General features: G+C 46.7%; 1 long non-coding RNA gene across 2 annotated transcripts in view; it reads left to right on the top strand.

The window, feature by feature from the left end:
* The window catches only part of LOC134943804 (uncharacterized), a 30,758-nt gene extending 21,139 nt beyond the window's left edge, over positions 1-9,619 (top strand). For both annotated transcript variants that reach the window (XR_010181766.1, XR_010181765.1), the window contains one exon: positions 6,440-9,619. This is a non-coding gene — a long non-coding RNA (uncharacterized LOC134943804). The remainder of the gene's footprint in view (positions 1-6,439) is intronic.
* The last annotated feature ends 17,846 nt before the right edge of the window (positions 9,620-27,465 follow it).

The raw sequence follows: 27,465 nt of genomic DNA, 5'->3' as shown, positions 1-27,465 counted from the left end.
TAGCTTAGTCACACAGCTACCTCATTGCGCCTCTTTTTTTCTTTGCATCATGTGCTGTTTGGGGACTATTTTTTTGAAGTGCCATCCTGTCTGACACTGCAGTGCCACTCCTAGATGGGCCAGGTGTTTGTGTCGGCCACTTGGGTTGCTTAGCTTAGTCATTAAGCGACCTCGGTGCAAATTTTAGGACTAAAAATAATATTGTGAGGTGTGAGGTTTTCAGAATAGACTGGAAATGAGTGGAAATTATGGTTATTGAGGTTAATAATACTATGGGATCAAAATGACCCCCAAATTCTATGATTTAAGCTGTTTTTGAGGGGTTTTTGTAAAAAAACACCCGAATCCGACAAAAAATTTTCAGGGAGGTTTTGCCAAAACGCGTCCGAATCCAAAACACGGCCGCGGAACCGAATCCAAAACCAAAACCCGAAAAATGTCCGGTGCACATCACTACCTATAAGGCGTAGTAACACTGACTTTGGAATATTAAGTGTTGAAAGGGTACCAATCAATAAATGAGCTCTGCTTATTAGTATCTGCATGATTTCTGCCAATAAGAGTTTCATGTACCCCAAACCCTCTTTGTAGTAAATGTTTCCCCCATACAGTAGGAAAATGCGTATAGTACATAATCGCAGAGCTTCGCTAATTATTTACCTTTCATATGTTTTAGTAAAATGCACACGTAGCTGCATCATTTTAATGTAGATAAAAAAAAAATAAGAATTTACTCACCGGTAATTCTATTTCTCGTAGTCCGTAGTGGATGCTGGGAACTCCGTAAGGACCATGGGGAATAGCGGCTCCGCAGGAGACTGGGCACAACTAAGAAAGATTTAGGACTACCTGGTGTGCACTGGCTCCTCCCTCTATGCCCCTCCTCCAGACCTCAGTTAGGATACTGTGCCCGGAAGAGCTGACACAATAAGGAAAGGATTTTGGAATCCCGGGTAAGACTCATACCAGCCACACCAATCACACCGTATAACTCGTGATACTATACCCAGTTAACAGTATGAAAAATAACTGAGCCTCTCAACAGATGGCTCTAAACAATAACCCTTTAGTTAGGCAATAACTATATACAAGTATTGCAGACAATCCGCACTTGGGATGGGCGCCCAGCATCCACTACGGACTACGAGAAATAGAATTACCGTTGAGTAAATTCTTATTTTCTCTGACGTCCTAGTGGATCCTGGGAACTCCGTAAGGACCATGGGGATTATACCAAAGCTCCCAAACGGGCGGGAGAGTGCGGATGACTCTGCAGCACCGAATGAGCAAAAGCAAGGTCCTCCTCAGCCAGGGTATCAAACTTGTAGAACTTAGCAAACGTGTTTGAACCCGACCAAGTAGCAGCTCGGCAAAGTTGTAAAGCCGAGACCCCTCGGGCAGCCGCCCAAGAAGAGCCCACTTTCCTCGTGGAATGGGCTTTTACAGATTTAGGATGCGGCAGTCCAGCCGCAGAATGTGCAAGTTGAATCGTACTACAGATCCAGCGAGCAATAGACTGCTTTGAAGCAGGAGCACCCAGCTTGTTGGGCGCATACAGGATAAATAGCGAGTCAGTTTTCCTGACTCCAACCGTCCTGGAAACATAGATTTTCAGGGCCCTGACTACGTCCAGCAACTTGGAATCCTCCAAGTCCTTAGTAGCCGCAGGCACCACAATAGGTTGGTTCAAATGAAAAGCTGATACCACCTTAGGAAGAAATTGGGGACGAGTCCTCAATTCTGCACTATCCATATGGAAAATCAGATAAGGGCTTTTACATGACAAAGCCGCCAATTCTGACACACGCCTGGCCGAAGCCAAGGCCAACAGCATGACCACTTTCCACGTGAGATATTTCAGTTCCACGGTTTTAAGTGGCTCAAACCAATGTGACTTAAGGAAATCCAACACCACGTTGAGATCCCAAGGTGCCACTGGAGGCACAAAAGGGGGCTGAATATGCAGCACTCCTTTAACAAACGTCTGAACTTCAGGCAGTGAAGCCAGTTCTTTTTGGAAGAAAATCGACAGAGCCGAAATCTGGACCTCAATGGAACCTAATTTGAGGCCCATAGTCACCCCTGACTGTAGGAAGTGCAGAAATCGACCCAGCTGAAATTCCTCCGTTGGGGCCCTTCTGGCCTCACACCACGCAACATATTTCCGCCATATGCGGTGATAATGGTTTGCGGTCACCTCCTTCCTAGCTTTAATCAGCGTAGGGATGACTTCCTCCGGAATGCCCTTTTCCTTCAGGATCCGGCGTTCAACCGCCATGCCGTCAAACGCAGTCGCGGTAAGTCTTGGAACAGACAGGGTCCCTGCTGCAGCAGGTCCTGTCTGAGCGGCAGAGGCCATGGGTCCTCTGAGATCATTTCTTGAAGTTCTGGGTACCAAGCTCTTCTTGGCCAATCCGGAACCACAAGTATAGTTCTTACTCCTCTACTTCTTATTATTCTCAGTACCTTGGGTATGAGAGGCAGAGGAGGGAACACATAAACCGACTGGTACACCCACGGTGTCACTAGAGCGTCCACAGCTATCGCCTGAGGGTCCCTTGACCTGGCGCAATATCTTTTTAGCTTTTTGTTGAGGCGGGACGCCATCATGTCCACCTGTGGCCTTTCCCAACGGTGTACCATCATTTGGAAGACTTCTGGATGAAGTCCCCACTCTCCCGGGTGGAAGTCGTGCCTGCTGAGGAAGTCTGCTTCCCAGTTGTCCACTCCCGGAATGAACACTGCTGACAGTGCTAACACATGATTTTCCGCCCATCGGAGAATCCTTGTGGCTTCTGCCATCGCCATCCTGCTTCTTGTGCCGCCCTGACAGTTTACATGGGCGACCGCCGTGATGTTGTCTGACTGGATCAGCACCGGCTGGTGTTGAAGCAGGGGTCTTGCCTGACTTAGGGCATTGTAAATGGCCCTTAGTTCCAGAATATTTGTGTGTAGGGAAGTCTCCTGACTTGTCCATAGTCCTTGGAAGTTTCTTCCCTGTGTGACTGCCCCCCAACCTCGAAAGCTGGCATCCGTGGTCACCAGGATCCAGTCCTGTATGCCGAATCTGCGGCCCTCTAGAAGATGAGCACTCTGCAGCCACCACAGTAGCGACACCCTGGCCCTTGGAGACAGGGTTATCAGCCGATGCATCTGAAGATGCGACCCGGACCACTTGTCCAACAGATCCCACTGAAAGATCCTTGCATGGAACCTTCCGAATGGAATTGCTTCGTAAGAAGCCACCATCTTTCCCAGGACTCGCGTGCAGTGGTGCACCGACACCTGACTAGAGACGATAACTCCTTGGCCTTCTCCTCCGGGAGAAACACTTTTTTCTGTTCCCGAGCTAGTGCTACTCCGATCAACAACTGTTCCCTGGACCTCGCCTTTATAAGGAGATCGTCCAAGTACGGGATAATTAAAACTCCCTTTTTCCGAAGGAGTATCATCATTTCGGCCATTACCTTGGTAAATACCCTCGGTGCCGTGGACAGACCAAACGGCAACGTCTGGAATTGGTAATGACAGTCCTATACCACAAATCTGAGGTACTCCTGGTGAGGAGGGTAAATGGGGACATGCAGGTAAGCATCCTTGATGTCCAGTGACACCATGTAATCCCCCTCGTCCAGGCTTGCAATCACCGCTCTGAGCGATTCCATCTTGAACTTGAACCTTCTTATATAAGTGTTCAAAGATTTTAAATTTAAAATGGGTCTCACCGAACCGTCCGGTTTCGGTACCACAAACATTGTGGAATAGTAACCCTGTTCTTGTTGAAGGAGGGGTACCTTGATTATCACCTGCTGAGAATACAGCTTGTGAATCGCCTCCAGCACTGCCTCCCTGTCCGGGGGAGCTGTCGGCAAGGCAGATTTGAGGAAACGGCGAGGGGGAGACATCTCGAATTCCAGCTTGTACCCCTGAGATACTACCTGTAGAATCCAGGGATCCACCTGTGAACGAGCCCACTGGTTGCTGAAGTTCTTGGGACGGGCCCCCACCGTACCTGGCTCCGCCTGTGAAGACCCCAGCGTCATGCGGTGGACTTAGAGGAAGCGGGGGAGGACTTTGGTTCCTGGGAACTGGCTGTATGTTGCAGCTTTTTCCCTCTACCTCTGCCTCTGGGCAGAAAGGACGCGCCTCTAACCCGCTTGCCTTTCTGGGGCCGAAAGGACTGTACCTGATAATACGGTGCTTTCTTGGCTGTGAGGGAACATGGGGTAAAAATGCTGACTTCCCAGCTGTTGCTGTGGAAACGAGGTCCGAGAGACCATCCCCAAACAACTCCTCACCCTTGTAAGGCAAAACTTCCATGTGCCTTTTAGAATCTGCATCTCCTGTCCATTGCCGAGTCCACAATCCTCTCCTGGCAGAAATGGACATTGCGTTTATTTTAGATGCCAGCCAGCAAATATCCCTCTGTGCATCTCTCATGTATAAGACAGCGTCTTTAATATGCTCTACGGTTAGCAATATAGTGTCCCTGTCTAGGGTATCAATGTTTTCCGACAGGGAATCTGACCACGCAGCAGCAGCACTGCACATCCATGCTGAAGCAATAGCCGGTCTCAGTATAATTCATGAGTGTGTATATACAGACTTCAGGATAGCCTCCTGCTTCCTATCAGCAGGTTCCTTAAGGGCAGCCGTATCCGGAGACGGTAGTGCCACCTTCTTTGACAGGCGTGTGAGCGCTTTATCCACCCTAGGGGATGTCTCCCAACGTGACCTATCCTCTGGCGGGAAAGGGTACGCCATTAGTAACTTTTTAGAAATTACCAGTTTCTTATCGGGGGAAGCCCACGCTTCTTCACATACTTCATTTAATTCATCCGAAGGGGGAAAAACCACTGGTAGTTTTTTCTCCCCAAACATAATACCCTTTTTTGTGGTACCTGGGGTAATATCAGAAATGTGCAACACATTTTTCATTGCCGTAATCATGTAACGGGTGGCTCTATTGGAATGTACACTAGTCTCATCATCGTCGACACTGGAGTCAGTATCCGTGTCGACATCTGTGTCTGCCATCTGAGGTAGCGGGCGTTTTAGAGCCCCTGATGGCTTTTGAGACGCCTGGGCAGGCACGAGCTGGGAAGTCGGCTGTCCCACATCTGTTATGTCGTCAAACCTTTTATGTAAGGAGTTGACACTGTCACGTAATTCCATCCACATGTCCATTCATTCAGTTGTCGACCCCGCAGGGGGTGACATCACATTTATCGGCACCTGCTCCGCTTCCACATAAGCCTCATCAAACATGTCGACACAGCCGTACCGACACACCGCACACACACAGGGAATGCTCTGATTGAGGACAGGACCCCACAAAGTCCTTTGGGGAGACAGAGAGAGAGTATGCCAGCACACACCCGAGCACTATATAATGCAGGGATTCACACTACACACAGTGATTTTTCCCCTATAGCTGCTAATATTACACAGATTGCGCCTAAATTTAGTGCCCCCCCTCTCTTTTTTACCCTATGGAGTCTGGAAACTGCAGGGGAGAGCCTGGGGAGCGTCCTTCCAGCGGAGCTGTGAGGGAAAAATGGCGCCAGTGTGCTGAGGGAGATAGCTCCGCCCCTTTTTCGTCAGACTTCTCCCGCTTTTTTATGGAAAGTTATGGCAGGGGATTTTACACATATATAGTCTTAATGACTATATTATGTGGTAATTTGCCAAGTAAGGTACTCTTATTGCAGCCCAGGGCGCCCCCGCCCCAGCGCCCTGCTCCCATCAGTGACCGGAGTGTGTGGTGTGCATGGGGAGCAATGGCGCACAGCTGCAGTGCTGTGCGCTACCTTAATGAAGACCGAAGTCTTCTGCCGCCGATTTCCAGGAACGTCTTCTTGCTTCTGGCTCTGCAAGGGGGACGGCGGCGCGGCTCCGGGACCGGACGACCGAGGCTGGGCCTGTGTTCGATCCCTCTGGAGCTAATGGTGTCCAGTAGCCTAAGAAGCCCAAGCTAGCTGCAAGCAGGTAGGTTCGCTTCTTCTCCCCTCAGTCCCTCGTAGCAGTGAGTCTGTTGCCAGCAGATCTCACTGAAAATAAAAAACCTAATTTATACTTTCTTTTCTAGAAGCTCAGGAGAGCCCCTAGTGTGCATCCAGCTCGGCCGGGCACACAATTCTAACTGGAGGAGGGGCATAGAGGGAGGAGCCAGTGCACACCAGGTAGTCCTAAATCTTTCTTAGTTGTGCCCAGTCTCCTGCGGAGCAGCTATTCCCCATGGTCCTTACGGAGTTCCCAGCATCCACTAGGACGTCAGAGAAATGACAGCTACAATTCCTTATCATAGAAAGTCCTAATGAGAATATGATAAAAATGATTGTGCCTTTATAGATGTTCTCTCATTATTTGTCTAATAGCAATCATCCATTTGTAGAGCTTATTACCATTATTGATCTCTTTTTTTTATGTTCTAATTTAGACCATACAAGAACAGAGGCCGTGGAAGAGCTCATTGTCCATTCTAGAACATGGTTAAAAAAAAGCGATCCAGCATAAACTGAAACATCTGCTGTAATTGTACGCTGTATGCAAAGCCTATACCACCGGCTTTCATCCTACGTTATGTACAGTATAAAGCTATACCACCGGCTTTCATCCTACGTTATATACAGTATAAAGCCTATACCACCGGCTTTCATCCTACGTTATATACAGTATAAAGCTATACCACCGGCTTTCATCCTACGTTATATACAGTATAAAGCTATACCACCGGCTTTCATCCTACGTTATATACAGTATAAAGCTATACCACCGGCTTTCATCCTACGTTATATACAGTATAAAGCCTATACCACCGGCTTTCATCCTACGTTATATACAGTATAAAGCCTATACCACCGGCTTTCAGCCTACGTTATATACAGTATAAAGCTATACCACCGGCTTTCAGCCTACGTTATATACAGTATAAAGCTATACCACCGGCTTTCAGCCTACGTTATATACAGTATAAAGCTATACCGCCGGCTTTCAGCCTACGTTATATACAGTATAAAGCTATACCACCGGCTTTCATCCTACGTTATATACAGTATAAAGCTATACCACCGCTTTCATCCTACGTTATATACAGTATAAAGCCTATACCACCGGCTTTCATCCTACGTTATATACAGTATAAAGCCTATACCACCGGCTTTCAGCCTACGTTATATACAGTATAAAGCTATACCACCGGCTTTCAGCCTACATTATATACAGTATAAAGCCTATACCACCGGCTTTCATCCTACGTTATATACAGTATAAAGCTATACCACCGGCTTTCATCCTACGTTATATACAGTATAAAGCCTATACCACCGGCTTTCATCCTACGTTAAATACAGTATAAAGCTATACCACCGGCTTTCATGCTACGTTATATACAGTATAAAGCTATACCACCGGCTTTCATGCTACGTTATATACAGTATAAAGCTATACCACCGGCTTTCATCCTACGTTATATACAGTATAAAGCTATACCACCATCTTTCATCCTACGTTATATACAGTATAAAGCTATACCATTGGCTTTCATCCTACATAATATACAGTATAAAGCTATACCACCGGCATACTGATCCCCTAGGGCACCGTGGTTTAAGAAAGTTTGGAAACCACTGTGGAGACTCCCATATGCCCCTTTACTCCAATGTCCAAAATATCAAGGATCTGTGTCATGGCCAACTCTTATACATTTCAGAGCTAAGGTTTCAATAGACTGGGCTAAAGATTTTGCCCAGGCCTGTTCTTCCAAATTGGCGTTCCACACACACGAGGGTACGTGTCCGCCTCACATTCTGCGCACAGGGCACCTGCCAAATCTGTCCAATAGGTAAGTTTGTTGCGACATCTTGAGCATGCAGAAAATGTCACTGATGTCACCCCACCAGAACAAGAGACTGAAAGCTACAACGCAGACAAGACCCAACAAGATAAGAAAAGTAACAGCCATGGGTCTCTCAGGATATGGCAGCATTAGGCGAGTTTCCTGTTAGAGAAATAGCATACTACAGAGGGTATCCGGTCTCTAGGTCGACCACACTTAAGTCAACAGTCATTAGGTCGACCACTATTGGTCAACATGCATCAAGTCGACAGGATTTCTAGGTGGACATGGTCACTAGGTCGACATAAGTTTTTCAATTTTTTTTCATTTTTTAAACTTTTTCATACTTTACGATCCACGTTGACTACAATTGGGAATAATAACCTGTGCAGAGTGCAGCGGTAGCGGAGCGAGGTACCTTGCCCGAAGCATGGAGAGGGAATACGGCACACTAATTGGGGTTCCCAGTCATGTTACGAAGACGACACCCCCAAAAAAAAAAACCTCATGTCAACCTTTTGCCATGTCGACCTTGCTCACGTCGACCTAATGCTTGTGTCGACATTTTGGTGGTCGACCTAGACACTGTCGACCTAAGTGTGATCGACCCTATAAACCACACCCCTACAGAGGAACTACATTTTGACAATGTTAGGCTCCTCCCCCTCCTTGGACCCAGCACTGGCTAGGTTACAGCTGTTGAACTTCCTGTCCTGACCCAGCCAATGCATAGAGAAGGAGCTGTGATGTACAACCAGCTATGAAAATGCTATTTTTTTCTGTGTATCGCCTTCCCATGTATATTCTGTATGGAAATGTAAATTGTAAAACTATATGACAGATGGCCAGTCTGTAAGTAATTGGACAGGGTTTACTCTGTTTGTGAAGAGGTCTGTTTACTATAAACAACATGGGCTCATGATTACAGGCAAAAGACGCTCAAGCTCAAATACCTGCGTACAACCGATTAATTGTGGGTTTGGAAAGGTTAAAATCCGTAAGGGTGAGTGTGTGTCATGAGTAGTTGATTCTGAGATAAATACGCCTGTTTAGGAGGATCCAGCGTGCACTCTTTGGGGACAAGCAACCGTTGAGGATGCCCCATACCACCTTTATCTGTGAAGCCCCCCCAATGCAACTCCTAGGGTATTTTCAGTAAGTTCTAGAATTTCTGAAACTTTATTCCTTTTATGTCTCTCTGAAATCGTAATCTGTGTGTATTTTTAAATATAAACATCTACTTTGTAACTATCTTTTTGTAACTGTAAGCTCTGAAGTTATTCTTATTCTTGAAATTAAAACTTCATTTCTCTTCACACATTCTGTGTTCTTAACTTAAAGTGTATTTACTGGAAGCGTAACCGAAAAAGTCGCTGTGGGAAGAGCCCCAAAGCCTTTGGTGATGGCAACCGATAAATGTTATTGATAGTCGTATAACTGGCATAACACCAATGTCACATCCGCCCAACTCGGAAGGAGGGTGTGTGCGCCTGTGACAACTTTAGGCTCCTCCCCCTCATTGGATCCAGCACTGGCTAGGTTACAGCTGTTGAACTTCCTGTCCTGACCCAGCCAATGCATAGAGAGGGAGCCATGTCCCGCAGCCCATTACCTGGTACCAGAGGCAACACATAGTATGTGTGCCATCTCTAGCGACTGGAGAGAGAGCAGAGGTACTAACTGCCCAAACTCGGCCTGCATTTCTATACCCCGTTATTCAATTAGATGTATGAGAAACAATGTTTGCGTTTATTTCCGGGAATTTACATTATAATCAACAATAAATGCTGTAGAAATTAATCAATCACCCTGTTCTGCACGTTTGTGTCTCTCTTACTATCTAGTGAATTTCCTGTATCTATAGGTCTACTCTACATTCTCTGACTTCCTGTTCTGTAACGGCTGATAAGCCAAAAATAGTCTCCGTATGACCCAGATTATTATCCACACTACAGAACCATGGGGCAGATGTATTAACCTGGAGAAGGCATAAGGAAGTGATAAACCAGTGATATGTGCAAGGTGATAAACACACCAGCCAATCAGCTCCAATATGTAAATTAACAGTTAGGATCTGATTGGCTGCTGCCTTTACCACCTTGCACATATCACTGGTTTATCACTTCCTTATGCCCTCTCCAGGTTAATACATCTGCCCGCATATTCAAAATATTTGATTTTGAGAAGTATAAAAATATAGTGTAGGATGCACAGAGCTGTGCACATAAGAGGGGGACAGACGATTAGGGATTTCTACAATCAGATTGAGTTTTTCTACTCAGCTCAATCTGCTCTCTTTGGGATCTTATACATCTACGTGGGAGGTGGATGATAGTGAAAAGGTCTACAGTCAATAGATCGACAGGTACAAAAAGTCGACATAACAATGGTTGACACACTTTTCTTTGGGTTTTTACAACTTATGCTAAAATTTACTATGCATGTCACAAACTATGGGGTATAGACGGGATCCGCAGGAGACATGGGCACTTTAAGACTTTAAAAGGGGTGTGAACTGGCTCCTCCCTCTATGCCCCTCCTCCAGACTCCAGTTATAGGAGCTGTGCCCAGGAAGACGGACATTTCGAGGAAAGAATTTATTGTTAAACCACGGTGAGCATCTTACCAGCTCACACCTCCAGTATGCCGCAAAACGTGGCATTCAATTGAATACCAGCTGACGGCATGAAGAATATGCAGCAATACGCTGACATAACACGTAACACAACCTATGTGTGTAAACACAACCAGTAACAGCATAATGCATGCTATGGCCTGAATAACGTCAGCAACAGGCCGACTTAACCACAACACACCATTTGTGTAAACATACCCAATGACTGCAGATACAGTACGCACTGGGACGGGCGCCCAGCATCCGCTACGGACTAAGAGAAAAGGATTTACCGGTAGGTATCAAAATCCTATTTTCTCATACGTCCTAGAGGATGCTGGGGATGCTTCAAGAACCATGGGGTTTATACCAAAGCTCTAGAACGGGCGGGAGAGTGCGGATGACTCTGCAGCACCGATTGACCAAACAAGAGGTCCTCCACAGCCAGAGTATCAAACTTGTAAACTTTGCGAAGGTGTTTGATCCCGACCAAATAGCAGCCCGGCAAAGCTGTAAAGCCGAGACCCCTCGGCAGCCGCCCAGGATGAGCCTACCTTTCTGGTAGAATGGGCCTTCACCGATTTCGGTAACGGCAATCCCGCCGTAGAATGAGCCTGCTAAATCGTATTACCAATCCAGCGTGCAATAGTCTGCTTGGAAGCAGAAGCCCCAATCTTGTTGGGAGCCCACAGGACAAACAGAGCCTCTGCTTTCCTAACCTGAGCCGTTCTGGCGACATAGATTGGATGTGCAGCACGCCCTTCGAAGGCCTAGAAGGCCTTCGAAGGCCTAGAAAAAGCTGTATGCGAAATGCGCGCATCGGCACCCACTTTTGCTCCGATGCTCTTACATTGATGAATGTTATATTGTGTGTACCCGTGGTTGTCAGATTGCTGCACGGTGATCATGGGAATACCCCGTGGATCGGACAAATGCTGATCAATCAAGAAACCGTTGCAAGCTCTGACTTCCATGTTAACCAGTAAAATCATTACTAGCATCAATATATGAATTATATGTTTCAAACCAGTGGCAACTAGTACTGCACGGTCCATACGGGAATGCCCGCTGATCAGACTAATGTCGAGTAATTACAGGCTGATGCAGTATTAATATTTAGTTCATTTGTTAATTATAGTGTGTACCCGCGGTTGTCAGATGGCTGCATGGTGATCACGGAAATACCCCGTGGATCGGATAAAGGCTGATCAATTAGAAACCATTGCAAGCTCTGACTTCTAGGTTAATGGTTACTTTAACCAGTAAAATCTTTGTCAGTAGCAGTATGTGAATTATATATTCTGAACTATTGGCAATCAGCATTGTACGTCTAATACGGGAATGCCCGCTGATCAGACTAGTGCCGAGTAACTACATGCTGATGCAGTATCAACATTTTAATTATTTGCATACCGTAGCACTCTCCTTTAGAGGAGCATTGTGTCCTGTCTATTGTCATTCGAACCAGTAATATCCTCATTAGCAGCAGAATGTTAACCACATGTTCTAATTGTTGGCAATCAGCACTGCACGGCTATTACGGGAATGCCCGCTGATCAGACTAGTGCCGAGTAACTACATGCCGATGCAGTATTAACATTCTATTTATTTGCAAACCGTAGCACTCTCTTTTAGAGGAGCATTGTGTTCTGTCCATTGGTACTTGAACCAATAATACCCTCATTAGCAGCAGCATGTTAATTACATGTTCCAACTGGTGGTAATCAGTACTGCACGGCTAATACGGGAATATCCACTGATCAGTTTTAACAATCATTTGCTGCTGTAGTACCATTATCTAGTTTATTCACAAACTATAGCACTCCCCTCAGTATTAACGGGTATCCTGAATCACCGCTGATAGGACAAACGCTGGTGCAATTGTGGCAGCACAGTTTTACACATAGTAAAGTGTGCCTAAACCCATTTTATTTTGCAATAAAATTGTCTAGTATCGACTCAAACCAGAAGACTATCATATAGTTCATATAGGGATATCAGATAATTGGAGTTCTAATTAATTTCAGCGGGTACGGCATAGGTACTGTCCCATCTGTACCAATATACAGCGTTATCACTCACAGCATCCCATACCTTGGATGTTTTGAAGGTTAATTTATTAATTCATGACATATTAACCAACAACATCTTCACTAGCAGCATGTGAATTACATACTCTAACTGATGTTAACGAGTACGGCACGGCCAGTATGGTAATATCTATCGATCGTATAAATGCTGAGTAATTTCATGCTGATGTAGTGCCAATAATCAGGTTATTTATAAACCTGAGCACTCTCTTGAACAGCAGTTTGTATTTTGAATTAAGCAGGGACTGAGAAGTATAGTACTACCGAGACAGGAATTACGGTTAATAGGACAAATGCTGATACAATCACTGGAGTACAGTTATAATCACACCATTAATAAAGTCGTGCCAAATTCATTCCATCTCACAACAAAATCGATTTGTATTGTGATAGGATATATGACCACCACAGGGTCAATATAGGAATATTGGATACTCACCTCTTACAGAAGGGGGAAGCGTGATATCATCACAGTGCGGCTGCCTCTATGTCGTTTAAGTACAGTCGCATCAATACACTATATTAAGTCAACTTTCAGAACTGCAGTTCACCTATGTAGGGGGCAATTGATAGCTAGACAGGCTGCATAACTGCAATTTATTCTAACTATGATCCAATAGCTGGATATTTTATCTTATTGTGACTGGTGAAGAGTGTACAAACTGGCAGTGCACAACATTTATAAATTGATAGAAGAATATCAGATAGCCACAGTTGTTTGGAACATAAGAGAAACAATAGTGTTTATTTGTCCAGAAGGACACTTTTTTGGATGTACACACATTAATACATCAATACATATATAATAGCCAATGCAATCATCGGAGCAGATGAATTTTTAATCTTTTTCACTTTTCTATCTCAGAGCACATTCTTGAATCTCTATATTTTTTTACCTCTATATTTCGCATGTTGACCCAATATGGGTCTTTTTATTAATAAATAACAAATAAAAGTTATATTTTATTACATTACACTGTGCACCTAACCAGTACAACCCCATTCTCTCTCCCTTTTTGTACTATATTAACCACAACACACCATTTGTGTAAACATACCCAATGACTGCAGATACAGTACGCACTGGGACGGGCGCCCAGCATCCGCTACGGACTAAGAGAAAAGGATTTACCGGTAGGTATCAAAATCCTATTTTCTCATACATCCTAGAGGATGCTGGGGATGCTTCAAGAACCATGGGGTTTATACCAAAGCTCTAGAACGGGCGGGAGAGTGCGGATGACTCTGCAGCACCGATTGACCAAACAAGAGGTCCTCCACAGCCAGAGTATCAAACTTGTAAACTTTGCGAAGGTGTTTGATCCCGACCAAATAGCAGCCCGGCAAAGCTGTAAAGCCGAGACCCCTCGGCAGCCGCCCAGGATGAGCCTACCTTTCTGGTAGAATGGGCCTTCACCGATTTCGGTAACGGCAATCCCGCCGTAGAATGAGCCTGCTAAATCGTATTACCAATCCAGCGTGCAATAGTCTGCTTGGAAGCAGAAGCCCCAATCTTGTTGGGAGCCCACAGGACAAACAGAGCCTCTGCTTTCCTAACCTGAGCCGTTCTGGCGACATAGATTGGATGTGCAGCACGCCCTTCACGAAGGTCTGAACTTCTGGAAGGGAGGCCAATTCTTTCTGAAAGAAAAGAGATAAAGTCGAAATTTGTACACTAATGGAGCCTAACTTTAGGCCCGCATCCACACCTGCTTGCAAAAAATGGCGCAACCGTCCCAGCTGAAATTTTTTTCGTTGGAGCTTTCCTGGATTCACACCAAGACATATATTTTCTCCAAATATGGTGGTAAAGCATCGCCGTTACTTCTTTTCTAGCCTGAAGCTGTGTGGGAATGACTCCACTGGGAATACCCTTTCGGGCTAGGATATGGCGTTCAATCGCCATGCCGTCAAACGCAGCCGCGGTAAGTCTTGATACACGCACGGCCCTTGCTGTAACAGGTCCTCTCGTAGAGGAAGAGGCCAGGGATCTTCGATGAGTAATTCTTGAAGATCTGGATAGCAAGCCCTCCTTGGCCCGTCCGAAACAATGAGGATCGTCTAAACCTTTGTTCTTCTTATGATCTTTATCCCTTCGGAAAGAGTGGAAATGGAGGGAACACATAGACCGACTGAAAACACCCACGGTGTCACCAGGGCGTCTACCGCTATTGCTTGAGGGTCCAATGACCTGGGACCATATCTCTGAAGCTTCTTGTTGAGGCGAGACGCCATCATGTCTATTTGAGGAATTCCCCACTTTTGTCACTTGTTACTTTTGTGAAAACCACTTGATGAAGACTCCACTCTCCTGGATGGAGATCGTGTCTGCTGAAGAAGTCTGTTTCCCAGTTGTCTACACCCGGAATGAAGACCACTAGTAGAGCGTTTACATGCCTTACCGCCCAGCGGAAAACTCTTGTGGCTTCTGCCATTGCCGCTTTGTTCTTCATTCCGCCCTAGCGGTTTACTTACGCCACTGCTGTTAAGTTGTCTGACTGAATTAAGACGGGCAGATCGCGAAGAAGATGTTCCGTTTGCAAACGGCCATTGTAAATAGCCCTTAATTCCAGAATGCTTATTGCAGCCAAGCTTCCCGGCTTGACTTTTTCCCCTGGAAATTCTTCCCCTGGAAAGACTGCTCCCCAGCCTCGGAGTCTTGTATCCATGGACACCAGGATCTAATCCTGGATCCCGAACCATTGTCCCTGTAGGAGGTGAGAACTGTGAAGCCACCACAGGAGAGATATCCCGGTCCTGGAAAATAGGATTATTTTCCGGTGCATGTGCAGGTGAGACCCGGACCACATGTCCAACTGGTCCCGCAAAAAACACTCTGGCATTTGACCTGCTCACCGAATGGCCTCGTAGGCCGCAACCATCTTCTTCATCAACGGAACGTATTGATGGGTTTACACTGTTGCAAATTTAATCCGACTCTGGATCCTCAAATCTCTTTCCACAGGAAAAAACAAACTCTCAACAGTTCAGTATCTAATCTTATTCCCAACATCTGCATCTTTGGGATCAACAGCGAATCTCTGTGTTGAAGAACTGTCAGATAGAAACAACGATTTGTACCACTTGTTTCTTGACCTCGCCGTAGTCAGGAGAGCGTCCCAGTACAGAATAATAATGGCTCTTACTATAGAAGGAAAACCACCATACTGCCATCACTCCGGTGAAATGGCAACGGCAATCCTGAATAGCAAACCCAGGTAAGCTTAATGCGGACTAAACCGCATTTAAACCCTTTTTCTTCTTTTACAGGGTGGAGATCCCTGCTCTGAGAGATTCCATCTTGTAGTTCAACTTCTTAAGTAGAAATCTTTTTGGGATTGTTCTGACCGAGCTGTCCGGGCTCAGAAGCATGAAAAAGCTTGAGTAACAGCTTTTTTTTTTTTTTTTGTCACAGGGACAGCAGGACAAAGGGGGTAATTCTGAGTTGATCGCAGCAGGAATTTTGTTAGCATTTGGGCAAAACCATGTGCACTGCAGGGGAGGCAGATTTAACATGTGCAGAGAGAGTTAGATTTGGGTGTGGTGTGTTCAATCTGCAATCTAAATTGCAGTGTAAAAATAAAGCAGCCAGTATTTACCCTGCACAGAAACAAAATAACCCACCCAAATCTTACTCTCTCTGCACGTTATATCTCCCCCCCCCCCCCTGCAGTGCACATGGTTTTGCCCAACTGCTAACAAAATTCCTGCTGCGATCAACTCAGAATTACCCCCAATGTCCTGATCCTGAACCAACTCTTGTATGGCGTCGCATACTACCTCCCCGTCCAGAGGAGAATCGGTAAGATCTATTTGAAAAATCAGTGAGGGAATCATCTGGAAAACTCGAGTATGTCCCCCTTTGGACTCTATTCTTAACTCACTGTGTCAAGTCCATTCCAGGACTGACTGAAGAGTATTAGACGAGTTCCCACCGGTGTGGGCTCCAGCAAGATAGACCCAGCGACATGCGGTGGATGTGGTAGAAACAGAGGACGATATCTGCTTCTGCGAACTTGAAAAGGCTGCAGACCTCGGACCTTTTCACCTTCCTCTACCTGCAAAGAAGGGGAAAAAAACGGTATCCAACCGGTCAAAATGACTGCATCCCACAAAAAATGCGTCGCCACCCGTTGAGAGGGAACATAGCTCAAGAAGGTAGACTTACCACTGGTATCTGCCGAGATCAACTTAACAAAGCCATCCCCAAACCAGGTTTCACCTTCATAGGGAAGATACTCCAGTATTTCTCGGAGTCAGTGCATACCTCTTATAGTCGCACGGCAGCATGCTGCAATGTTCTAGATAAGACCCAACTTAAGGAATATCCCATCTCTCCCCAGGGTAATTATATCGGATAACAAGGTAACCGACCATTTCTGAATACAAGCACTCCCCCATGCGTATGTAATGCAAATATCATCAAAACATATAATTAAAATATCACTTAGCTTCCTGTATACGATCCTTTGTGACAGGGCCCCGTGCAGACCAGGGGTTGAGTTTCACTTTATTCTATCCACGGCGGGAAAAGAATAAACACTCGTACTCCTCGAGAAGATTTAAGACCATCTCGTCACGGCTGACCTAGAGCTTTATCAACAGAGCGACCAGCACATGAAAAGGAATTACTTTACTTCAGCATTCATTAGAAATCGTAATATGAATATACATATCTAAACACATATATACACATATATTCTATATATACATCATACATATACTGTATGTATTTTGTCAGGAACAGCAGGGTACCTAGTGACATAAATGTGTTCTGAATGTGTATGAACATGTACTGAATGCCATTGTTGTGGATCTAACCAGGAAACATTATGGTTGACATAAAACATAGTACAGATTGAGTATCCCATATCCAAATATTCCGAAATACGGAATATTCCGAAATACGGACTTTTTGGAGTGAGAGTGAGATAGTGAAAACTTTGTTTTTTGATGGCTCAATGTACACAAACTTTGTTTAATACACAAAGTTATTAAAAATATAGTATTAAATGACCTTCAGGCTGTGTGTATAAGGTGTATATGAAACATAAATGAATTGTGTGAATGTAGACACACTTTGTTTAATGCACAAAGTTATAAAAAATATTGGCTAAAATTACCTTCAGGCTGTGTGTATAAGGTGTATATGTAACATAAATGCATTCTGTGCTTAGATTTAGGTCCCATCACCATGATATCTCATTATGGTATGCAATTATTCCAAAATACGGAAAAATCCCATATCCAAAATACCTCTGGTCCCAAGCATTTTGGATAAGGGAGACTCAACCTGTATTCGTCGACAACAGGGAGTAGTAACCGGGCAAAATAACATTCTTGCGACCCTGAGGGGTCTGATGGAAATATATACATAATGTTAATATCACTCCCCCACAAATACTACCACGTCTGCGCTCAAGCTACAGCTCTATGTATCCGTACCATATATATCTATATATATATCTATATATATAGGTATAGGGTTTTTTTATTTTTTATTATCATGTTAATATACACCCAGTAATACAGTTGGTGCCGACAGGGTCACCCACATACGACTGTGTCTTCCGTTACAGTGTTTACTTTGGAAAAGCTTACAACTACCGACATGCTGACACTTCATCTACTGAATCAAGTACCATCAGGAGTCGGCAACGCCGACAGAGGGATTCCCATAGCTGTTTGTGGCAGAGCACTCACACGTCGACACACATGTACTAAATCGCTATAATGGGTAGATTCCAGTATCTGACAGGGAAAACACAGAAACTTTTTAACAACTCATTAACCACACGCTCATTTATATTTATATATATATATATATATATATATATATATATATATATATATAGTGCTTCTTATATGAGCCCATAGTGCACTAAGCAACTGTGCCCCCCTCCGTTTTACACTGTTAGTTGTTCCACAGTCTTTTGGCGGGCCAGCGTCTCTGTGAGGAGAAAATGGCGCTGTATAGAGTTGTGAGGGCTAAGCCACCCCCCATTCTCGGCGCCCTTCGGCCCCGCTAATTTTTCACATTTTTTTACTGGCGGGGGTCTGTATACAGTGCCTACGAACTGTATACTTCTTTGCCAGGATGTATATATGAGGTATAATTGCTGCCCAGGGCGCCCCCCCTGCGCCCTGCACCCGTGTAGTGCCGCTTGTGTGTGGGAGCAATGGCGCGCAACGCGACCGCTGCGCGGTACCTCAGAGACTCTGAAGTTTTCTGCCGTCACTGAAGTCTTCTGTTCTTCTAATACTCACCCGGCTTCTTTCTTCTGGCTCTGTGAGGGGGGTGACGGCGCGGCTCCGGGAACGAGCAGCTAGGCGAACCAAGTGATCAGACCCTCTGGAGCTAATGGTGTCCAGTAGCCTAAGAAGTAGAGCCCTTGAACTCAGAAGAAGTAGGTCTGCTTCTCTCCCCTCACTCCCACGATACAGGGAGCCTGTAGCCAGCAGGTCTCCCTGAAAATAATAAACCTAACATAAAGTCTTTTCAGAGAAACTCAGGAGAGCTCCCCTAGTGTGTGTCCAGTCTCTCTGGGCACAGAGTCTAACTGGAGTCTGGAGGAGGGGCATAGAGGGAGGAGCCAGTTCACACCCATTCAAAGTCTTATAGTGTGCCCATGTCTCCTGCGGATCCCGTCGATACCCCATGGTCCTTTTGGAGTCCCCAGCATCCTCTAGGACGTATGAGAAAGAGGGTTTAAGTGCGGTTTCTTCCGCATTAAGCTTACCTGGGTTTGCTATTCAGGATTGTCATTGCCATTTCACCGGAGTGATGGCAGTATGATGGTTTCCTTCAATAGTAAGAGCCATTATTATTCTGTACTGGGACGCTCTCCTGACTACGGCGAGGTCAAGAAACAAGTGGTACAAATCGTTGTTTTCTCTCCGACAGTTCTTCAACTCAGTGGTTGGCTCCTGAACTTGCCAGAATCACTGTTGATCCCAACGACACGGAGACCGGAGTTGGGAATAAGGTTAGGTACAGAACTGTTGAGAGTTTGGTTTTTCCAGTGGAAAGAGATCTGAGGATCCAGAGTCAGATCAAATTTGCAACAGTGTAAATCCATCAATACGTTCCGTTGATAAAGAAGATGGTTGTGGCCTACGAGGCCATTCGGTGAGCTGGTTAAATGCCAGAGTGGTTTTAGCGGGACCAGTTGGACATGTGGTCCGGGTTAACCTGCACATGCACCGGAAAGTAATCCTATTTTCCAGAACCAGAATATCTCTCTTGTGGTGGCTGCACAGTTCTCACCTCATAGAGGGACGAAGGTTCGGGATCCAGGAATAGATCCTGGTGTCCATGGATACAAGTCTTCAAGGCTGGGGAGCAGTCTTTCCAGGGGAAATAAGCATTCTTGAATTAGGAGCTATTTACAACGGAACATCTTCGCGATCTGCCTGTCTTAATTCTGTTGGACGACTTAACGGCAGTGGCGTAAGTAAGCTGCTAGGGCAGAACGAGGAGCAAAGCGGCAATGGCAGAAGCCGCAAAAGTTTTCCGCTGGGCGGAAAGGCATGTAAACGCTCTATTAGCGGTCTTCGTTCCGGGTGTAGACAACAGAGAAATAAACTTCCTCAGCAGACACGATCTCCATCCAGGAGAGTGGGGTCTTCATCAAGAAGTTTTCACAAACGTGACAAGTCTTTGGTGAATTCCTCAATTAGACATGATGGCGTTGGATAGAAACTGGCAAGGCTGATTTGAAAAATCGGTAGGGGGGCATCTCCTGAAACTCCAGTTTGTACCCTTGGGACACTATGTCTAAGACCCAAGGATCTAGGCCCGAGCGAAACCAGACCTGACTGAAGAGTCGGAGACGGACCCCCACCGGCACGGACTCCCGTAGGGGAGCCCCAGCGTCATGCGGTGGACTTGGCAGAGGCCGGGGAGGACTTTTGGTCCTGGGAGCCAGACACAGCAGGCGACCTTTTTCCCCTTTCTTCTACCTTTTGAAACAAGGAAGGACGAGCCCCTTCCTTTTTTGTATTTATTAGGCCAAAAGGACTGTATCTGATAATGGGGTGCCTTTTTCTGTTGTGCGGGAACATAAGGAAGAAAAGATTACTTACCCGCAGTAGCGGTAGACACCAGGTCAGCGAGGCCGTCACCAAACAAGACACTACCTTTATAAGGGAGAGCTTCCATAGCTTTCTTGGAGTCGGCATCAGCATTCCACTGATGAATCCACAGCGCTCTCCTGGCCGAGACTGCCATGGCATTGGCCCTTGATCCCAAGAGGCCAATATCCCTCGCCGCATCCTTTAGGTAAGCTGCAGCGTCCCTGATATAACCGAGAGTCAAAAGAATGTTATCCCTATCTAGGGTATCCATGTCGATGCCAAATTATCAGCCCACTTAGCAATAGCACTACTCACCCATGCCAACGCCACGGCAGGTCTGAGGAGTGCACCCGTAGTGACATAAATGGCCTTTAATGTGGTTTCCTGCTTATGATCCGCAGGATCCTTGAGGGCAGCAGTGTCAGGAGACGGAAGCGCCACTTTCTTGGACAGCCGGGACAGAGCCTTGTCCACATTGGGAGATGACTCCCACTTTTCCCTGTGGTCAGAGGGATATGCCATAAAAATTCTCTTGGGAACCTGCCACCTTTTGTCAGGCGATTCCCAGGCTTTTTCACAAAGAGCGTTCAGTTCATGAGAGGGGGGAAACGTCACCTCAGGCTTTTTTCCCTTATACAAACAAACCCTAGTATCTGGAACAGCAGGCACTTCAGAAATATGTAAAACATCTTTAATTGCCACAATCATGTACTGAATACTCTTAACCAATTTTGGATGTAATCTGGCCTCACTAAAGTCAACACTGGAATCAGAGTCCGTGTCGGTATTTGTATCTGCCATCTGGGTAAATTAACGTTTCTGTGACCCTGAGGGGGCCTGTACCTGAGACAAGGCGTCCTCCATGGATTTTCTCCACGTTTGTGTCTGAGAATCAGATTTATCCAGCCTCTTAGACAATAACGCCACATTTGCATTCAATGTACTCAACATATTCACCGAATCAGCAGTCGGCAGTGCCGACAGAGTCACTCCCAAATCCTTCTCTGCGCCCCCAGTAACTTCCTCCGGGGAGGAGCACATGTCGACACACTGTACCGACACACACACACTGGCAATAGGGGACAGACCCACAGGGAAGCCTGTTAGAGAGAACACAGAGGGAGTATACCAGCTCACACCCCAGCACCCATATACTACTGAAAAAAATAAGATTTTACTCACCGGTAAATCTATTTCTCGTAGTCCGTAGTGGATGCTGGGGACTCCGTAAGGACCATGGGGAATAGCGGCTCCGCAGGAGACTGGGCACAGCTAAGAAAGAATTAGGACTACCTGGTGTGCACTGGCTCCTCCCACTATGACCCTCCTCCAGACTTCAGTAAGGATACTGTGCCCGGAAGAGCTGACACAATAAGGAAAGGATTTTGAATCCCGGGTAAGACTCATACCAGCCACACCAATCACACCGTATAACTCGTGATAATATACCCAGTTAACAGTATGAACATAACAGAGCCTCTCAACAGATGGCTCAACCATAACCCTTTTAGTTAACAATAACTATATACAAGTATTGCAGACAGTCCGCACTTGGGACGGGCGCCCAGCATCCACTACGGACTACGAGAAATAGATTTACCGGTGAGTAAAATCTTATTTTCTCTAACGTCCTAGTGGATGCTGGGGACTCCGTAAGGACCATGGGGATTATACCAAAGCTCCCAACCGGGCGGGAGAGTGCGGATGACTCTGCAGCACCGAATGAGAGAACTCAAGGTCCTCCTCAGCCAGGGTATCAAATTTGTAGAATTTTGCAAACGTGTTTGCCCCTGACCAAGTAGCAGCTCGGCAAAGTTGTAAAGCCGAGACCCCTCGGGCAGCCGCCCAAGAAGAGCCCACTTTCCTCGTGGAATGGGCTTTTACAGATTTAGGCTGCGGCAGGCCAGCCACAGAATGCGCAAGCTGAATTGTGCTACAAATCCAGCGAGCAATAGTCTGCTTTGAAGCAGGAGCACCCATCTTGTTTGGTGCATACAGGATAAACAGCGAGTCAGTCTTCCTGACTCCAGCCAACCTGGAAACATAAATTTTCAAGGCCCTGACTACGTCCAGTAACTTGGAGTCCTCCAAGTCCCTAGTAGCCGCAGGCACCACGATAGGTTGGTTCAAGTGAAAAGCTGATACCACCTTAGGAAGAAACTGGGGACTAGTCCTCAATTCTGCCCTATCCATATGGAAAATCCAATAGGGGCTTTTGCATGACAAAGCCGCCAATTTTGCCACCCGCCTTGCCGAAGCCAAGGCCAAAAGCATGACCACTTTCCACGTGAGATATTTTAAATCCACGGTTTTGAGTGACTCAAACCAATGTGACTTTAGGAAACCCAACACCACGTTGAGGTCCCACGGTGCCACTGGAGGCACAAAAGGAGGCTGAATATGCAGCACTCCCATGACAATGTCTGAACTTCAGGCAGTGAAGCCAGTTCCATTTTGGAAGAAAATCGATAGAGCCGAAATCTGGACCTTAATGGAACCCAATTGTAGGCCCATAGTCACCTTTGACTGTAGGAAGTGCAGAAATCGACCTAGCTGAAATTTCTCCTTTGGGGCCTTCCTGGCCTCACAGTACGCAACATATTTCCGCCAGATGCGGTGATAATGGTTAGCGTTCACTTCTTTCCTAGCTTTAAATAGCGTAGGGATAACTTCCTCCGGAATTCCCTTTTCCTTCAGGATCCGGCGTTCAACCGCCATGCCGTCAACGCAGCCGCGGTACGTCTTGAAACAGACAGGCCCCCTGCTGCAGCAGGTCCTGTCTGAGCGGCAGAGGCCATAGGTCCTCTGAGATCATTTCTTGGAGTTCTGGTTACCAAGCTCTTCTTGGCCAACCCGGAACAATGAGTATAGTTCTTACTCCTCTCCTTCTTATTATTCTCATTACCCTGGGTAAGAGAGGCAGAGAAGGGAACACATACACCGACTGGTACACCCACGAGGTTACCAGAGCGTCCACAGCTATCGCCTGAGGGTCCTTGACCTGGCGCAATATCTTTGTAACTTTTAGTTGAGGCGGGACGCCATCATGTCCACCTGTGGCCTTGTCCAACGGTGTACAATCATTTGGAAGACCTCTGGATGAAGTCCCCACTCTCCCGGGTGGAGGTCGTGTCTTCTGAGAAAGTCTGCTTCTCAGTTGTCCACTCCGGGAATGAACACTGCTGACAGTGCTAACACATGATTTTCCGCCCATCGGAGAATCCTTGTGGCTTCTGCCATCGCCATCCTGCTTCTTGTGCCGCCCTGTCGTGTACATGAGCGACCGCCGTGATGTTGTCTGACTGGATCAGCACCGGCCGGTGTTGAAGCAGGGGTCTAGCCTGACTTAGGGCATTGTAAATGGCCCTTAGTTCCAGAATATTTATGTGAAGGGAAGTCTCCTGACTTTTCCATAGCCTTGGAAGTTTCTTCCCTGTGTGACTGCCCCCCAGCCTCGAAGGCTGGCATCCGTGGTCACCAGGACCCAGTCCTGTATGCCGAATCTGCGGCCCCCTAGAAGATGAGCACTCTGCAGCCACCACAAACAACGACACCCTGGCCCTTGGAGACAGGGTTATCCGCCGATGCATCTGAAGATGCGACCCGGACCACATGTCCAACAGATCCCACTGGAAAATCCTTGAATGGGACCTGGCGAATGGAATTTCTTCGTAAGAAGCTACCATCCTTCCCAGGGCTCGCGTGCATTGATGCACCGACACCTGTATACGTATTAGGAGGTCTCTGTCTAGAGACGACAACTCCTTGGACATCTCCTCCGGGAGAAACCCTTTTTATCCTGTTCTGTGTCCAGAACCATACTCAGGAACAGTAGACGCGTCGTAGGAACCAGCTGCGACTTTGAAATATTCAGAATTCAGCCGTGCTGTTGTAGCACTTCCCGAGATAGTGCTACTCCGCCGAACAACTGCTCCCTGGACCTCGCCTTTATAAGGAGATCGTCCAAGTACGGGATAATTATTTCGGCCATTACCTTGGTAAATATCTCGGTGCCGGGGACAGACCAACGGCAACGTCTGGAATTGGTAATGACAATCCTGTACCCCAATTTTGAGGTACTCCTGGTGAAAAGGGTAAATAGGGACATGCAGGTAAGCATCCTTGATGTCCAGTGATACCCTCCAGGCTTGCAATAATCGCCCTGAGCGATTCCATTTCGAACTTGAACCTTCATATATAAGTGTTCAAAGCTTTCAATTTTAGAATGGGTCTCACCGAACCGTCTGGTTTCGGTACCACAACATTTTGGAATAGTAACCCCGGCCTTGTTGAAGGAGGGGTACCTAGATTTCACCTGCTGGAAGTGCAGCTTGTGAATTGCCGCCAGTACTACCTTTCTCCGAGGGCAGCAGGCAAGGCTGAGGTGAGGTAACGGCGAGGGGGAGTCGCCTCGAACTCCAGCCTGTATCCCTGTGATACTATTTGCAGAACCTAGGGATCCACCTGTGGGCAAACCCACTGGTCCCTGAAGTTCCCGAGACGCGCCCCTACCGCACCTGTCTCCATGTGCCTTTTATAGGCAGCATCACCTGTCCACTGCCGGGTTTCTAATACCCTCCTGGCAGAATGGACATTGCATTAATTCTGGATGCCAGCCGGCAAATATCCCTCTGTGCATCCTTTATATATAAGACAACGTCTTTAATATGCTCTATGTTAGCAAACTATTTTCCCTGTCTTAGAGTATTAATATTATCTGACAGGGTATCAGACCACGCTGCAGCAGCACTATTTATGCTGAGGCGATTGCAGGTCTCAGTATATAACCTGAGTGTGTATATACAGACTTCAGGATAGTCTCCTGCTTTTTATCAGCAGGCTCCTTTTTTGAGCCCCTGATGGCCTTTGAGACGCCTGGGCAGGCGCGGGCTGAGAAGCCGGCTGTCCCACAGCTGTTTTACGTCATCCAGCCTTGTAAGGAGTTGATATTGTCGTTTAATACCTTCCACCTATCCATCCACTCTGGTGTCGGCCCCACAGGGGACGACATCCCATTTATCGGCCTCTGCTCCACCTCCACGTGACCTTCCTCATCCCACATGTCGACACAGCCGTACCGACACACAGCACACACACAGGGAATGCTCTGACTGAGGACAGGACCCCACAAAGTCCTTTGGGGAGACAGAGAGAGAGTATGCCAGCACACACCAGAGCGCTATATAATGCAGGGAATAACACTATAACTGAGTGATTTTTCCCCCAATAGCTGCTTGTATAAACAATATTGCACCTAAATTTAGTGCCCCCCCCTCTCGTTTTAACCCTTTGAGCCTGAAAACTACAGGGGAGAGCCTGGGGAGCTGTCTTCCAGCTGCACTGTGAAGAGAAAATGGCGCCAGTGTGCTGAGGGAGATAGCTCCGCCTCTTTTTCGCTGACTTTTCTCCCGCTTTTTTATGGATTCTGGCAGGGGTATTTATCACATATATAGCCTCTGGGGCTATATATTGTGATATATTTGCCAGCCAAGGTGTATTTATTGCTTCTCAGGGCGCGCCCCCCCCCCCCCAGCGCCCTGCACCCTCAGTGACCGGAGTGTGAAGTGTGTATGAGGAGCAATGGCGCACAGCTGCAGTGCTGTGCGCTACCTTGGTGAAGACTGATGTCTTCTGCCGCCGATTTTCCGGATTTCTTCTTGCTTCTGGCTCTGTAAGGGGGCCGGCGGCGCGGCTCCGGGACCGAACACCAATGGCCGGTTCCATGCGGTCGATCCCTCTGGAGCTAATGGTGTCCAGTAGCCTAAGAAGCCCAAGCTACCACCAGTTAGGTAGGTTCGCTTCTTCTCCCCTTAGTCCCTCGCTGCAGTGAGTCTGTTGCCAGCAGATCTCACTGTAAAATAAAAAACCTAACATATACTTTCTTTCTAGGAGCTCAGGAGAGCCCCTAGTGTGCATCCAGCTCGGCCGGGCACAGGATTCTAACTGGAGGAGGGTCATAGTGGGAGGAGCCAGTGCACACCAGGTAGTCCTAATTCTTTCTTAGCTGTGCCCAGTCTCCTGCGGAGCCGCTATTCCCCATGGTCCTTACGGAGTCCCCAGCATCCACTAGGACGTTAGAGAAATAATATATATATAGCACCAATTGACTGCGCTGTACCTCCGTTACTGAAGTCTTCTGCCGTCACTGAAGTCTTCTGTCTTCTGTATACTCACCCGGCTTCTTTCTTCTGGCTTCTGTGAGGGGGTTGATGGCGCGGCTCCGGGTACAAGCAGCTAGGCGCACCAAGTGATCGAACCCTCTGGAGCTAATGGTGTCCAGTAGCCTAAGAAGCAGAGCCCTTAACTCAGAAGAAGTAGGTCTGACTTCTCTCCCCACGAAGCAGTGAGCCTGTAGCCAGCAGGTCTCTCTGAAAATAAAAAACCTAACATAAAGTCTTTTCAGAGAAACTCAGGAGAGCTCCCCTAGTGTGTGTCCAGTCTCTCTGGGCACACAATCTAACTGAGGTCTGTAGGAGGGGCATAGAGGGAGGAGCCAGTTCACACCCATTCAAAGTCTTATAGTGTGCCCATGTCTCCTGCGGATCCCGTCTATACCCCATGGTCCTTTTGGAGTCCCCAGCATCCTCTAGGACGTAAGAGAAACCGTAATTAAAAGAGATTGCCATTAAAAATGTATATTTTACTTCTATTCTTTAGTTCATTATCTCCCAGCATGCAGTGCGTGGCAGCTACAGCAAACCAAAGCCGTCATTTACTATACTGTTAGAAAAGGTCACATGTGAGTAGGATTCCTCTCAGACTACTCCGCATGAGAGCACAGACATGGCCTCTATAAGCAATGGCAGACTCTCCTCAGTGATGACATAGGGATACTGCCGGACACAGTA

The sequence above is a fragment of the Pseudophryne corroboree genome, chromosome 7 (assembly GCF_028390025.1).
Source record: "Pseudophryne corroboree isolate aPseCor3 chromosome 7, aPseCor3.hap2, whole genome shotgun sequence".
NCBI lineage: Eukaryota > Metazoa > Chordata > Amphibia > Anura > Myobatrachidae > Pseudophryne > Pseudophryne corroboree.
This window is presented reverse-complemented; position numbering and strand designations above follow the sequence as displayed.